The sequence below is a fragment of the Phyllostomus hastatus genome, unplaced genomic scaffold (assembly GCF_019186645.2).
Source record: "Phyllostomus hastatus isolate PE091 unplaced genomic scaffold, TTU_PhHast_1.1 phas_scaffold_182, whole genome shotgun sequence".
Lineage (NCBI taxonomy): Eukaryota > Metazoa > Chordata > Mammalia > Chiroptera > Phyllostomidae > Phyllostomus > Phyllostomus hastatus.
The window spans coordinates 31,087,839-31,101,755 of NW_025334013.1; the positions used below are offsets into that span (position 1 = coordinate 31,087,839).

The window sequence follows — 13,917 nt, forward strand, 5'->3', positions numbered from 1 at the left end:
ACCACATTTGAGTTGCTTGCAGGTTTATGTTAGTTTCCCCTCATAATCACTGACCAAGTGCCTGGATTTTCAAGCAAAACTGCAATGGTCTCAGCATTTCTGCTTATTTAGACTTTCTTTCATCCCAAGGCTCTTGGGAAGATTTTGTCTTGTAGCACATGAAGTAATCTACCCTTTTCTATCCTTATGAGGTATTTTGGGGGGCACCAAATTACTTTATTTGAATGAGTGGTACAAATGAAAGACATAAGAGGATGATTTGGTACAAACTGTAGAAAAGGTGAAGGTAATTCCCACATGCACATACTGCTTTGGTGACCAGGGAAGTCACTCCTGTGGCTGTAGGAAGATGGCCTAAGGTTTAGCTCTCTTTACTGCCTCCCAGAGTGTGCTTGCCAAAGAGAACCTTTGCCATGCCAGATTCAGGGGCCACCACCCTGTGCAGGTTGGTTATGTGGTCACCCAATTCTTTGATGGATTTCACCTGCTCATTCAGGTAGTGAGTCTCAATGAAGTCACATAAATGAGGGTCATTTTTTCAGTGATCAGTTTTTGCACAAGTCCAGTAGTGACTGATTCACATTTTCTTCCAAGTGTAATGTATACTTGATTGCATTCAGCCCATTCTCCCAGTCATCATGGTCTGGTTTCTTGATATCCTGAAGGGAGATTTGGCCACTTCATTGGTTCTGCAGCTTCATCAGTTTCTCATCCCATTCCCTCTCCTCATGAGATTGGTGAAGAAAATATTTGACAAAATTCTTCAAAACTATATCATTGCAGTCAAAGTAGTAAGACACAGACAGGTAGATGTAGGAAGTGTAGAGCTCCAGGTCGATCTGTCCTCTGAGTTCTGGTGGTAATTTTGGTGCATCTGCAAGGTGGACATGGTCATCATGATGTGCGGCTGAGGACAGGTGGCTTTGCAGTGCGCTGGAGTGGTGGCAAGGACCTTGGGGTGGTCTGAGGGTGCTGTGAGCAGGTGGCAAAAGGATAAATTTGGGTGGCTGGCTGGGACTGAGGTGGAGTGCAGGGTTCCATTCAAGCACTGTTGAAGCAGAAAACCATGGCAACTCTTGGTGAAGACTGTGTCCTTATAAGGTGTGACAAGTTGAAGGTTTCACTCAAAAAGACATGGCTGGTCAACTAGTGCTATTTGTACCCCTGTCACACAGACAGCAAGGCTAAGCTTGAGAATTTATACTGAGTTCTAGAGAGATACTAGAGAGTGCTATATGCCCCATTTAAAAGCACCTGAGACCTCTTAACTGTTATAAGCGTTATTACTCAGAATGTATTGTAACTGAGGAGTGGTTTACTCAAGCCTGGGGAAATTAAGTTTATCCCTTTCCCTAACACCAGAACAGAGTAGAGGAAGTGTCCTATATATTTTGTGACTGAGTCTGAAAGGGGACAGTTGGAAACCACACCTGGTAAGTCACACCTGCTTTGTTCAGTGTTCTGCAGACCTGGGATTCAGGAAGAGTCTGAAAGTACTCAATAAAAAGCTTTATCAGGTCAGATGAAGACACTGTAGGGCTTCTTCTCTTCCTCCCTTTCCTCCTCCTCCTCCTTACCCAAAGATATATTTATTGATTTTAGAGAGAGAGGGAAGGAAAGAAAAAGAAACATCCATGTAAGAGAGAAACATCAATCCATTGCCTCCTGTAACAGTCCCAACCAGAGAGTGAACCCAGAACCTAGGTATGTGCTCTGACTGGGGATTGAACCCACAACCTTTTGGTGTATGGTATTATGCTTCAACTAACTGAGCCACCCAGCCAGGGCCCAACCCCCTGCAGGTCTTCTATTCTTAAGTTTTTAAAGTGCCCAGCATAGTTCTTATACGTAGCAGGTGTTTAATAAATTATTTTCAAATAAATGAATGAGTTAATTTCAGTTGCAAGTCTCTTTTGAAAAGTGAATGAAGGAAATGGCTGGAGGAGGAGTGAGTTTGAAGGTCAAGTTATCATTTAATGAAGGAGGACTTGGAATTAAGTAAGAAAACAAATAAGGTGTGACTGTGTTTTGGTCTCAAAACAACCCAGTTGCTTGGGGACTGATATGGATTCTGCCTGGACCTGAAACTTCTTATCTGAAGGCCTAGTAGTAGGAGGAGTTTCATGCAGATGTGCTGACTATCCAGTCCTCTGGATTATTTCAGACCAGACCCAGTATTCAATGCTTGGCTAAAAAAGCATGTTCTGTAAGGAAGCACAATACAAATACACAGAACAACAAGAAGAAAAAAGAATAAAAAAAAAAGAGGATAATATAAACAGCCTCTGGGACAACTTTAAGAGGTCCAACATTCACCTCATAGGGGCGCCAGGAGAAGAGAAAAAGCAGGAAAATAGGAATCTATCTGAAAAAATAGTGAAAGAAAACTTCTTTAATTTGGTGAAGGAAGTAGACATGCAATAGACATACAATAGACTTCTGCAAGTCCAGGAAGCATAAAGAGTCCCAATTATGATGGATGCAAAGAGGCCTACTTCAAGACACATTATTATTAAAAGGCCAAGGGTTAAAGATAAAGAGAGCCTCTGAAAGGCAGCAAGAGAACAGAAGTTAGTTACTGGAAGGGTGCTAGATGAGAAGGGGGAGGGGGAGAATTGGTAAAAATGTAAGGGATTAAGCAGTAAAAATAGGTAGTTACAGAATAGCCATGGGGATGCAAAGTACAATATAAAAAATGGAGTCCAAGAACTTATATGCATGACCCATGGATGTGAACAATGGTGGGGAGTTGCCTGAGAGAGTAGGAGGCACTTGGTGGAAGGGGGCAGAGGAGGAGAAATCAGTACAACTGTAATAGCACAATAAAATATAATTAATAAAATAAAAAAATAAAAAAGCATGTTCTCTCTCAACTAGAAAGCTGAAAAGGCTTCTTATAAGATTTTTGGTTCCATCGCCTTAGGGCACAAGAAGGCAGTCTTTATAGTACAGTGTTAGAGGAGAGACTCCCAAGACAGACAAATTGTTCTGATCCTTTTTATCCTGATAACTAAGGCTCTTGGCTTCCCAGCAAGCTTTTCCATTTCCCTTCTTTGAGTAACAAAACTTGTTTCTCTTGTCATGTGACACATAACACATCCATTTCCTGTAATAGTAGTCCATCTGCCTGGTTCAGTGGTTGACCTACAGGGCACATGTGATGAAAGTAGAGCTAATCAGAATCATTTCTTGGCTTAATCTATAATCTGTGGGAGAGAAGCCCTCTCTCTTTTCAGTTGCAGGTTCTTATCTAAGATAATGTAAGCCTGGAGATGCTGGCTACCATCTTTCTTTTTTTTTTTTTCAAGATATGTAGAGTTTATACTTATCTTCTTCATCACTTGTTCACTGACTACATCATTTAATTTTTTTAAATATATTTTATTGATTATGCTATTACAGTTGTCCCATTCCCCCTCCTTCACTCCCCTCTACCCTGTACACCCTCTCCCACCCACATCCCCCCCTTTAGTCATGCCCATGTGTCATATTATAATTCTTTAGCTTCTACATTTCCCATACTATTCTTACCCTCCCCCTATCTATTTTCAACCTACAATCTGTGCTACTTATTCTCTGTACCTTTTCCCCCTCTCTCCTCCTCCTACTCCCCTGTTTCTAACCTTCCATGTGATCTCCATTTCTGTGGTTCTGTTCCTGTTCTAGTTGTTTGCTTAGTTTCTTTTGGTTTTGCTTTAGGTGTGGTTGTTAATAATTGTGAGTTTGCTGTCCTTTAACTATACATGTTTTTTCTTTATCTTCTTTTCTTAGATAAGTCCCTTTAACATTTCATAAAATAAGGGCTTGGTGATGATGAACTCCTTTAACTTGACCTTATCTGAGAAGCACTTTATCTGCCCTTCCATTCTAAATGAGAGCTTTGCTGGATAGAGCAATCTGGGGGTGTAGGTCCTTGTCTTTCATGACTTGGAATATTTCTTTCCAGCCCCTTCTTGCCTGTAAGGTCTCTTTTGAGAAATCAGCTGACAGTCTGATGGGAACTCCTTTGTAGGTTACTGTCCCCTTATCTCTTGCTGCTTCTAGGATTCTCTCCTTCATTTTTACCTTGGGTAATGTAATGATGATGTGCCTTGGTGTGTTTCTTCTTGGGTCCAACTTCTTTGGGGCTCTCTGAGCTTCCTGGATTTCCTGGAAGTCTATTTCCTGTGCCAGAATGGGGAAGTTCTCCTTTATTATTTGTTCAAATACGTGCTCAATCTGTTGCTTTTCCTCTTCCCCTTCTGGTACCCCTATAATTCGGATGTTGGAACGTTTAAAGATGTCCTGGAGGTTCCTAAGCTTCTTGTTTTTTTTGAATTCTTATTTCTTCATTCTTCCCTGCTTGGTTGTTTTTTTCTTCCTTCTGGTACACTCTATTGTTTTGAGTCCCAGTTTCCTTCCCTTCACTATTGGTTCTCCGTGCATCTTCCTTCATCTCTTTTATGGTAACCTACATTTTTTCATGTAATTTGCACCCAAAATCAACCAATTCTGTGAGTTTCCTGATCACCAGTGTTTTGAACTGCGCATCTGATAGATTGGCTATTTTTTGGTCACTCAAAAGGATGAGTCCTGGGGCACTGATCTGTCCTGTTGGAGACATGTCTCTCTCTCTCTCTCCTTTTTTTTTTTTTTTTTTTTCCGGTCTGGTCGCTCTAGTTACGGTGAGGGGCGGAGCCTTAGGTGTTCACCGGGGCTGGGCACCCCAGTCGCTAGATTGTGACGTTGTATGTGGGGACGGGGGCGAACAATGGCGATAGCTCTGTTCTCCTGGGATCTCAGTCCCTTCTCTGGGAGCCTGGGTTGTGCGTTCTGCACTAGTCCACAATGCCGCCTCACTGGGTCCGGCAGCTGCTGCTTGCGTACTCAGGGTCCATCGCTGCAATCTTGCCCATCCCGCGTCCCGGACGGCTTACGAGCTCCCGGTTGCCTTAAGCGCCCATTTCTCCCCAGGCTCCACGTGCCGCCACCCATGCCTGGTCCTCCTCACCGCCCCTCCTACCGGTCTGGGTGAATGGATCTGCTTCAACTTCTTGGCTGTCTGACTTCCATTCAGATAAATTCTCTGTCAGTTCTGGGTGTTATTCTGGCTCTAAATTGTTGTTATTCTAATCTTGGTTGTGCGTGGAGGTACGGTGCTTCCACCTTGCCTCCATCTTGCCGGAAGTCGCTACCATCTTTCTTACAGCACAGAGAACCTGACAGCTATAGGCAAGAAACCAAATGAATGAGAGTACTGAATAATACAAATGCTTTGTACTTAGTAGCTACTTAGAAAATGTTAGTTTCCCTTCAACCATAAGTCTCATAAATTCAATCCTCAGCCAAAAATCTTTTTGTTCATTAGCTTTTCAGATAACAAATGGTCCTTCTTGGGCCTCTACTCTACCTATAGTCTCTAGTTTTTTCCATGTTCATTTTTGCTTATCTGGTTGCATTAGGTTTGGTCACTTGCAACCAGGTAAGTCTTGACTAATACAGTCCTCATTGTCTCTCTCCTGGATTACTGTATTGGGGTCCTCACTAATCTCTCTGCTGCTGATTTCCATTTTTCTTGGAATTATTATGCAAATGCAACTACATGTCCCAAAGCACATTGCTGAGCCTGGCTACTTTACCTGCTAATGCAGAGGTTAGTGAACTTTTTCTTTCTTTCTTTTATTTATTTATTTTTTAAAAAGTTTTATTTATTTATTTCAGAGAGGGGGGAAAGGAAGGAGAAAGAAAGTGAGAGAAATATATATCACTTGCTTCTCGAAAGCCCCCAACTAGGGAACTGGTGCACAACCCAGGCATGTGCCCTGACTGGGAATTGAACCAGCAATATTTCAGTCCACAGGCCAGCACTCAACCCACTGAGCCAACTAGCTAGGGCCTGAACTTTTTCTCTCTTTTTTAAAATTATTTTATTGTTGTTCAACTACAGTTGTCTGTATTTACCCTCCACCACTCCCCCTGAACTTTTTCTTTAAAGGATCAGATTGTATATATTTTAGGCTTTGTGGGCCAAGAGGGGAAGCTAAGAACATTATGTAGGTGTTTCTATAGGAACAGAGAAAACAAATTTCCACAAATTTTTTATTGACAAAATTCAAAATATAATAATAACTGAGTACTTAAAAAAAAACCCATGAGGGTGCTAGTGATTCAGCAATCAGGAGACACGTTTGTTGCCTGGGCAATGTGCTAACTGAAAGGAACGAAGTTGCACCGACAAGCTAAATTGGCATTCAAGAGCAAGGCTCGTGGCTTCAAGTTCAAGGTGACGGAGTAGGAAGCTCCTGATCTCACCTCCTCTCATTGACACTTAAACTACAACTACATATAGAGCAACTATCTCTGAGAACGACCTGAGGAAGGGCCAGCAGGGCAAATTTCTGCAAGAATGGATGTAAAGGAAAAGCCACATTGAGGTGGGGAGGAGGGACAAAGACTAAGTCTAATCAGGACACTCCCTACTGCCCATTTCCCCTGTGGTAACCCACAGGTGGGAGGGATATCAACGGCAGAGTTCTCCCCACCCTCCAAGAGCTGAGGGATCCGAGCCCTAGCTCGGGGGCCTGCACCAAGATGCGGAGCCCCATAATATCTGGCTTTGAAAACAAGCAGGGCTTACATCTGGGAGAGCCAAATGGCTGTTGATAACCAAGACTGAGCTTTTTTTCTGAGTCCTGACACAGAGGAAGCAGTTTGAGAAGCACCTGGGTCACACATGAAGGTGATAACTTTGACTAATTTTAGGGTGTGTGCTGGAAGGGCAGGGGTCTGTTAATACTTTCTCCTGAGTCAGAAGTGTTAGTGGGTGCCATTTTCCCCCCTTTCTTCACTCTCCTTCCACCTAGCTCATCTGATACTGGCAGATGCCATTTCTGACATTCTCCACAAATCTTGCTAACACTATTCACCCTGCCCTGCCAGTTCCCTGGGGACTTACCCACCTGGCAACACTGCAGAGTGGCTGTCACGCCTGGTAAGCAGCCTCAGTTGGCCCCAGCACACAGCAGTGTCTGCCACAGTTGCGGCTGCATCTCACAACCAGCTGAGTAAGAGACCAGCCTTGCCTGCCAGTGTATCCGTAGCAGTCATGGTCCAATCACAACAGGCCACATTAGTCCATCCAGGGAACACCTGGAGCACCTGGCTCTGCTGACAAGAAGGGATTCCACCATTGAGCCCCATAGGACACCTTCTAAAGAAGGCCATTTTTTTTTCAACACCAGGAGATGTAGCTGAACTACATAATATGTAGAAACAAACAAATGAGGAGACAGAAGAATATGTTCCAAAACAAACAAACAAACAAACAAACAAAGACAAAACCCCAGAAAAAGAACTAAGTGAAACGGAAGTAAGCTGTCTACTGGATAAAGAATTTAATAGTTATAAAGATGCTCATTAAACTCTGTAGCCAAGGGAATAAAACAATACTCATGAGAAGAATAGAACTTTTTTGATAGAGATAACATCTTACTTAATTTGGGGTTCAAAAATTGGTGTTTTCTATCATTACATAGATTGCAAATGTTGCTCTGTTACATGGGCCTACCAAAAATGGGCAGCAAGCGTATTTTGCCTGTGGTCTGTAGTTTGCCAACCCGTAGCCCAGTGCCTGGAGTCTACATCCTGAAGCTTGGCATTCATAGGGTTTCCTAGACTTACTTACTGCTTTTCCATCTATAGTGTCGCTATTTCTATTCACATAATGCACTAGTGAAACTAAAATACTTACCATTCACTATAAACCACCTGCATTTCCCAAGTCCTCTCTTTTGTTCATGCTGTTCCATCCATGATCTCTCAATATCAAAGTAGTTCAAGGTTTTGTACAAATGTCACCTCCTTCTTGAGGTAATTCCTGAATGCACAGCTACAACTGATCCTTCCTTCCCTTGAATCCTCACAGAACAAATGTTGCTTATTTCTGATCACTTGTACATGTTTTATTTCTTATACCAGGCTCTAAGATCCTTGATCCTAGGCAAGTGTCATGTCTAGTTCATTTTTGTGTCTCCCTCAGGATGTAGCATGAATGGACATTCAACAGATGATTATAGAATTTATGATGGAATACTGAGGGAGAATGATGCACATCAAGGGAGCTAGCCCCCCTGCTGCTGGGATTCTATAGAAAAACCACGTAGAAAAACTCTCATCTAACTCACTGCTCTGGGAACTCTTCAGTCTCAATGCTCTTCTTTCTTGCCTTTGACAGATGATTGAGTAGAACAAATTCTCATGGTTTATACGTACTATTTGTGTTAATCTGTCAGGGTCTAGTCAGAGAGACAGAGCCCATGCCCGTAGTAACAGGGAGCTAAGTACAAGCAGGTTGGCAGTGAAATAGGAGTTGGGGAAGCAACTCAGAAATTATCAGCAGCAGGAAACTTCTACCATCCTAAGCTGGAGAATCAGAGGAGGAGGTTGTGTTAGTGGAGACCATGAGCTGGGATCACTGAGTGGGAATTGGAACTACAGAGGGAAGAAATGCCCTGTGGGAGCTGAGATAGGAAGGAGGGGACTGGTGAGAACTGGAACTCTGAAAAAGACACAGCCCATGTTGGAGATGCTGCCTGAAGCAGAGATTCCCCAATATCCCATTAACCCAAAATAACCAGGTTAGAAAACTTTAGAAATATTACCTGCATGGCCCTTGTCCGTGTGGCTCAGTTGGTTGGAGCATTATCTCTTATATCAGAGGCTATGGGTTCAGTTCCTGGTCAGTCAGCCTATGGGGAGTGGCTGACTGATATTTCTCTCTCATGTCCATGTTTCTCTCTCTGTCTCTCTCCATTCCTCTCTCTCTAGAATCAATAAAAATATTTTTTAAGAAAAGAGCCCTGGCTGGTGTGGCTCAGTGGATTGCATACCAGCCTGTGAACTGAGAGGCTGCTAGTTTGATTCCCAGTCAGGCCATATGCCTGGGTTGTGGGCCAGGTCCTCAGCTGGGGGTGTGTGAGAGGCACAGCAAATCGATAGCCAGTTTCCTACCATCCTTTATTTATTTTTTTTAAAAATATTTTATTTACTTATTTTTAGAGAGGGAAGGGAGGGAGAAAGAGAAAGAGAAACATCAATGTGTAGTTGCTGGGGGTCATGGCCTGCAACCCAGGCATGTACCCTGACTGGGAATTGAACCTGCGACACTTTGGTTCGCAGCCTGTGCTCAATCCACTGAGTTACGCCAGCCAGGGCTCCCTACTATCCTTTAAAAAAATGGCTGAAGTCTACAAAGATGTCTCCAAAACTATTCCAATTTTTAAAAATATAACCTCAAAATTATAAAACTTTAACAACAAAATATGAGTGTCAGGATTAAATAGATTTTATTTTATTTGCCATTGATTGCTGTTATAGACCACAATTTTAATTTTTATATTTTATTTATTATTAGAGAGAAGGGAAGGGAGGGAGAAAGAGAGGAAGAGAAACATCAGTGTGTGGTTGCCTCTTGCATGCCCCCTACTGGGGGTCTGGCCTGCAACCCAAGCTTGTACCCTGATTGGGAGTCGAACCAGCAACCCTTTGGTTCACAGGCTGGTGCCCAATCCACTGAGCCACATCATCCAGGGCAGTAATAAAGTATTTTAAAATTAAGGTGTATGCACATTGTTTTTTTAGACAGAATGGTATTGCATACTTAATTGACTGCAGTATAGTGTAAACATAACTTTTATATGCACTGGGGAACCTCTGAAAATTAGTGTGGCTTGCCTTATTGCTGTGGAGTAGACTGTTCCATGGTGTGGCCACTGCTAGACTGCCAGCTAGATCCTGCCAAGAACAGAGATTGTTTCCCAAAAATGGTCTCAGAGACTGTCTGGTCAACCTTCCCCTATGCCCTGCAGTGTGCTGTTTTGTGCTGGTTCTTGGAACAGACCATTGCCCCACGTCTGGGCAAGCAAGTAAGTTGTTTTCTCCTTATCTGGGGAGGGTCGTGTCCCAGTACCCCTTTCCAGCCTGCTCTGTCCTATAGCATCTGCTCTGCCCTTGGCATCTGTCATGTGGCACAGAGGATTTCTATATCTTCTTACTGCCACCAGAGACACACCTCATGTGTAAATTTCCTTAATAAACTCATAATATAATGCTGGCGTTATCAGCCCCTTTATTGGTATATAGTTGCTGAAAAAATTTAGGTAACAATTGAGATATTTGCTTTATTGAGGTAGTCTAGAACTGAACTAACGATATCTCTAAGGTATGCCTGTGTTCTTCCTATTTCTCATTCTCCTTATCCTGCATTCTGAAAGTCCAAAGAAGCAGTCTGGCATCCATGGAACTCTCTTGACCAGGGGAAGACTCCAGAGTGGGAGAGAAAGTTGTGAACATTTGCTTGTTAGTAATTTTTATTAGTAATTTTTATTCTGCCCCATATGTATCAGGCTGAGAGCATTTCCTGGACTTCAGACCCATATCTTCGTCTGGTATATCTCATAGGCACCACAAAATCAACATGTCCCAATATTGTACTTTTTATAATGTCCAGTGGATGCATTTGTCAATATTTCTCTTCCATGTAAGGGTAAATCCATACTTCTTGACTATGTGAATAAATGAGCAAGTGAAATTATAAAACCTGCTCTTCCTTTTGTATTCTCTAGGGCAGTGAAAGACAATAGTATCCCCCTGGTTATTTAAGCCAGATTCCTAAAGATTATTCCTGACCCCTCCCATTTGCTCATTTCCCTTATCTGGCTAGTAATCATGAGGTCCTATATATTCTACATCTTTAATATTTATTCAATCTGTACCTTTTGTCTAGTCCTACTACTGTACAACTCCAACAAATGCCTGATCAATTTTACTTATTCTTTTGTAATAGACTCTTAAGTGGTTTCTGCTCTCCACTTTTATTCCCCTCCAATATATCTATCCAAGACATGTTACCCATAGTTCCAGAGAAGCCTGCCATCTTCCTGTATGGAAAATTCGCCCTTCCTTACAGCCCTAGCAACGGTCCAAGGCAGTCACATTTTGTACTACTTGATACTATCTTTCAAATTTCTAGACATTGCTGATTGGACCTGGAAAGTACTGCTGACTAATGTGTAGGTTATCCAGCAGCTATGAAAGTAACTTGACTGTTAAAGTTTGGCCAATTAGCTTCTCATCCTTAGGTAAATGAATTAGGAAGCAGGGAATGAATTAGAAAAAAAGAAATGAAGTTTTTAAATTGCATAGAGAGATCAATTAGTAGAAAAGAAGCTAAGATCAAGGACAAAGTTTTGGCTACATAGAAAATATTGGTAGGCAGACGTGTTGATATGAAGCAATAATACAGACCAGAGGGCAAATAAACTTGTTAAGTCTGGGAGGAAAAGCAAAAAGACAGATGAATTAAAGCAGAGATCAAGAGAGAAGCTTAGTCATGGTAATGACAGCACAGAATAAAATGTCCTAAACTTTTACTGCTGAGGATCCTAGAGATGACTCCACTTCCAAATTCCCTGAGGCCAGCTATACTTTTATTTTTGGACTTCCCTGAGATTATTGATTTTCCTGAGATGCCAATGTATTCTAATGTATTTAATATGGATTCAGTTTCCATTTGGAGCCAATGCCCTGCCAAAGATTACATTTGTGAGCCATCAGCTTCTCTGACAAAACAGCTACTGGAAATCACCATTTTAAGTGATAACGTTGGAGGTTTAGTTACATGTAACAGACACCCCAAATTATAGTGACTTAAATAAAACAGAAGTGTAGTTCTCTCTTATGTTATAGTATGGAGGGCAAGGATGGAAGCTCTGCACTATGAGTTTATCTTGGAATTTTCTACATTGTTGCATTTCCACCCCAGGAGGTTTCTTTAACCCTGTGGTCCAAGGTAAGTTTCTAACAGGAACACTTTTCAAGCAACAGGCTAGAGGAAGGGGAGAGAAGATGAAAGGGTAGACATACTTTTTCTCTTTAAGAACATAATGAAACCAGAGGGGAGGAGAGAGGGGCGTAATGGGGGAAAGAAAGGGAAGGGTCAAATCAAGGAACATGTATAAAGGACCCATGGACAAAGACAATGGGGGTGGGTGTGGGTGGGGAGGATTGAATGTGGAAGGTGGCGGGTGGGTAAGGCAGGGGAGAGTAGTGGGGGGAAATGGGGACAACTATAATTGAACAATAAAAAAATTAAAAAAGAACAATTAAAAAGCTGCATTTATCACTCATGCTCACATTTCATTGGTCAGAGCTTAGTCACATGGCTATACTTAGCCACAAAAAAAGGCTGGGAATTGTCTTTATTCTAGGTGGTCATGTGCCCAGCAATAAAAAAAGGGAGAATGGATATCAGGAGACAAGTATCTGTTTTTCTCTTGATTATAATAAGGAATCCTTGAAGCTGACTCTTAGAAATGTGGGCCCCTTTGAATCACCTACAAGAGTAGGTGCTCTTTCATACAAGAGTTGAGCATGCTGGGATCACTGAAAGCAGCCTCCTCCAAGAGGGGTGCATGTTCCCCAACCCCCTAGAAACACTGAGAGTATTCTCCATTAGGATTAGCGAGTAATCATTGCCAAGGGACCCTCTCTGTTTTGAATGTTTAAGAGGAAGAACTGCAGGTCCCTAGGATATGGGATCCTTGGGAAACTTGCCCTGGGACTGCTTGTTTCCCTGCCGAGTGACGGGCTAAGGATGATACCTGAAAAGGTACAGGACAAGAGCTTCAGTTGTGGGAACTCTGACCTGGGCTTCTTTGGCTGCCTGTGGCCTGAGATAATGGGGTTTTCTTCCCTCAAAAAACCTTGTTTGGATTGGGAGGACCTTGTTATGTTGTCTGTTTTAGTCTGCATGGGCTGCCATAGCAAAATAACATAGACTGTGTGGCTTAAATAACAGCAATTTATTTTCTTGCAGTTCTAGAGGCTAAAAGTCCAAGATCAAGGGTCCTGCCCATTTGGTTTTGGTTAAGATCTCTGTTTCTGGCTTGTAGACAGCCACTTTCTCACTCTGCAGTCACATGGCCTTCTATGGTGCATGCGTGCCTGGGGTGGGGGAGAGTAAGTGTTCTCTGGTGTCTCATCTTATAAGGATAATAATCCTATCAGATCAGGATCCCACCCTTATGACCTCATTTAACCTTAATTACTTCCTTAGAGGCTCCGGTTCCAAATATAGTTACACTGGGGGGTTTGGGCTTCAATATGGATTTGCGGGGATACAAACATTCACTTCATAACATGGTCCCGGGGAGGAATGATGCTAATGAGCTAATCTAATTTTAGCTGGACTAGGCTATGGAAGTTGGACTTCCTGGAGTATGCTGCAGAGATAGCCACAAATTCTCCCCATCTGAATCTATTTCTTCTTTCCATGTAACTTTAGTCCCCTCCCACACTGACTTGCTTTGGCAATGACTTGCTTTGTGACTTATGACTTGCTTAGGCAATGACACAATTGTTAATGTTTCACCAAGAAAGACATAAAAAGTGCTCTTGCTCTGGCTGGGTGGCTCAGTTGGTTGGAACATTGCCCCATACATCAAAGGGTTGCGGGTTCAATCCCCAGTGAAGGAAGGAAGGCCCATACCTAGGTTGCATGTTTAGTCTCTGGTTGGGATATTGAGGCTTGCTGTATTTTTCTGCTCTTGGGACCCCTGCCACTGCTGTCATGTGAAGTGTAAGCTAGCCTGCTGGATAAGATATACATGACTTTGTTGCTCTCATTGCTAGGCCAATTGCCAGACATGTGAGAAAGGCCATTCCAGATTATGTAGCCACCAGCCAGTCCTAAGCTGACCGCAGCTGAGTTTGTAAGCCTGGCAGTGATCAGCTAAACTGGCTCAGACCATAAGAACCATCCAGTTGACCCACAGAATTGTCAACTAAATAAAAGATTGCTGTTTTAAGCCACAAATTTTGGCTTTTTAAAAATTAAACAATAGATAATTGCCATACTTACCTTTTAAAATATATAAGAAC

The 13,917-nt window shown here is 42.4% G+C and overlaps 1 pseudogene; it reads right to left on the reverse strand.

The window, feature by feature from the left end:
* Nucleotides 1-361: 361 nt before the first annotated feature.
* Nucleotides 362-916, reverse strand: LOC123832136 (annotated as a pseudogene).
* Between the last annotated feature and the right edge of the window lie 13,001 nt (nt 917-13,917).